We start from the raw sequence: 3194 nt of genomic DNA, 5'->3' as shown, positions 1-3194 counted from the left end.
TAAATTACATTTTTTGTATTTTCAATTATATCATGAGGTTTTAAATACCCAAAAAGAAGTTTGTAAAAAATGAATCCGCCTCAACGATATAGAACTTATCTATTAGCAGATGTGTTTCCACATTCGTTTGAAAACCCTCAGGTGTTGTAGGCATTTTGGTACTTTTGCCTGAGGTGTCATTTTCGGCAATAAAAACATTTTTTTTAGGGAATATGAAATTCGATTGGACTAAACAGTGCATCTTTAAACACGTACCAAAATATCCAAAACATATTGGTTTTCTCGAACGAATGTGGAAACACATCAGCTAATTAGAGGGGTTGTTTCAGAGTGTGAGTGTTTAATTTCAAATGGACCTATCTATCTCATGCGCAATTAACTCCTGCCCAATCCGACATTAGTTAGGTTCGTTGACTCTACCGGACCAAGAAGCGCCTTCTTTGGTACCAACACCCAACAGTACCACTGAATGGTACTGGTTGCCGTGATGCTGCTGATGTCATTGCTACACGAAATATTTCGCCTAAATACGTCCGACCGTTTTGACATAGGAACAATGGCTGTATTCAGATTAGTTTAAGTTTATTATTATTAAGGCATTAACATTTTCTTTTGCTCGCTACAAAACACTTTGTTTTGTTTGATCAGATTTTAGTTAATCTCGCCTTTCGAGCTTCCACAACAGCGTGTTTAGAATGAGTTAATTTGCTCGACTTTTATTGACAATAAATCCTAATCTCCATAGGCTTAATGTGTTTCAAAAAACTCTTGCGCGTCACTTTTTTTAATGGCTTAAAACAATCTTCAAATGAAAATAAATAAATAAATAAACAAACCAACAAACTACATTCTATTGTATTAAAAATTTAGCTTTAAAACCAATCAGAATAAATTACTTCCAGCACCGACGTTTATTATGTTTAATAATAATCCTTACAAGATCAAAAAATCGTGAGCAGTAAACCAATGGCAATAAAGTACCTATTATTGAAAAAAGCATGCAAGAAACGTGTAGTTTCCGTTTTATGGCTTTATTTGAAATTATAAGTAAACGAGTTTATTAGTGACACCCCGTTAGTGTTAATCTGGCTGAATACATTTTCAAAACAGGGTCTTAGTCGAGAGAGGTAAAAACACGAATTATGAATATTTAACTGCTAATAATGCTTCTGCATAATACTATCGATAAACTGAATCTTATTGTTCAGCAATTTAATTTTACGATTGTTTTTCAACAGCTTTCAACTTCTTTACTTAATTTTGGAAAGCAGTTACGGTTTGACCTACAAATTGACGACCAGAAAGTTTTTTGTTGGTTTCTCCGAACTCCCTGTTTGTATGAATTTTCTGTTTTATTTGCTGCTTGCGATTTGTTCTGAATTTAACTATATTTTTTGTGGCTTTAGAATTTAATACCTACCCAAATTGACCAATCAATCAATCAATTATAAATAATTCAAAAACTTGATTACTGTTCTTAATTAGCAATTGGTAAATTTTCTAAAAACTTAGTACATGGAGTTGAAAAATGCAATTACTTGAATTGATTCAAATGACTCGGAAAAAAGTCAACAGTTCACAAGATTAATAAGTGAGTAACGAAATGTTCCTGATTTTTTAGAAATATGTGACAGTTAAGTGGAACTAGACACAATATGTATAAAACTTAAAAGGAAAAAAGTATAAACAACCAAATATTACAAAACACTCCAAACAAATAAGAACTGAAATCGGCCAGTATTTAATTGATGACTTGTAAAGATAGAGACTCGAAAACAACTATTTTCCTACGTCTTGCTTAAGAATATAGATTCTGGGAAAATTTTAACTTTCATCAATTTTTTCTCATCTCAAACAATGATTTTTTTAGATTGAACAATCGTTTTCCATAGTCATAAAAGGCCGACAAATAAAATCACACATAGCTATTTAACAGTTGTTGTTAATGTACCAGAAAATGTCCAAAAATGGTAACCCAATCAATTCACGATTAAGTGTGAACGGCTCACTTTGAGCAGTAAACTTCGTAATATAGCTGAAACCACAGTCACTAAAGAAGGACATTTTTATTAAAATTTCATTTGATTTAATCCCACTTCTTTGACCAACATGACGGGGCAGCTATTTATAGCAGAACGTTAATATTTCATGGGATACTATTCCAAATGGCAAAATGATCCGTGAATTCTTCAAGCGCAAGTAGATCAATAAGTTCTATTCCTCCTATTACTTTTTATAGCTAAGCGGAAACTGGTATGGGGGTACAGCCGAAATTCAATGCAGAACTATGGGTGAAGATGAACGGAACGCTAAAACCATTGAACAGAGTTTGGAGCAGCTGATTAACATCACCTCCAAACTTTAAAGTATGTGCTCTATTTAATATGCAAACAATTACTTTCTGATTTGCTTATTTTTGTCTGCTGATTTAAGAATCGATGCCTCGTCGGCTCGTGCCATGCATGCGACCAGCATTCGTTTCCGAATACCTGCGACCACAACCTACGTCCACCATTTTTCCCGAGGCCAAATGGGCAGGAAATCGTAGGCAGGACAAAATCTTGTAAGAATCTAGTTTAATATTTATAAATTGCTATTTATCATTAAAGCAACATATGGGACAAATGGTCACAGCTATTGCCCAATGTCGTATTGGACTCGAAAACAATGGGTTTATCTTGGCGTGGAACAATGCAAGTTTGGTTTACATATAAATATTCAAGTTGAATTTCAGATAAGTGCACTGATACTAATAATATTGATTTTTAGTCATAATTCATCTATAGGAACTAAAAGGCAGTTGACAATTTACAGCAGAAATATACCACTGTATAGTGAGTTGTTTGCAAAATGTATCACCGACGTTATTATTATATTGAATTATTAGTAAACTTATCGGGGGTAATACCACGAGAGCTTTGAAATTACCGATAATTTTACACGATTGCATGTTTTCCATAATATCACGAGTCCGAAGGACGAGTGAAATTTGTAAGGAAAACATGCCAGAGTGAAAAATTATATGGTCAATTTTAAAGCTCGAGTGATATTTAGTGAGATTATTTCTCGAACGAAATACGACATTAAGAAATAAATAAGTAGTATATATCATAATATTTAACAAGAAACTCATTTATTAATGGAATAATAAAAGTTACAGTTATGGTAATTATTTGTCACATTTGTATGCTTCT

Source organism: Dendroctonus ponderosae, unplaced genomic scaffold (assembly GCF_020466585.1).
Source record: "Dendroctonus ponderosae isolate FM_Combo_2020 unplaced genomic scaffold, Dpon_F_20191213v2 Dpon_F_20191213_7, whole genome shotgun sequence".
Lineage (NCBI taxonomy): Eukaryota > Metazoa > Arthropoda > Insecta > Coleoptera > Curculionidae > Dendroctonus > Dendroctonus ponderosae.
Note: the sequence above shows the minus strand (reverse complement) of the source record.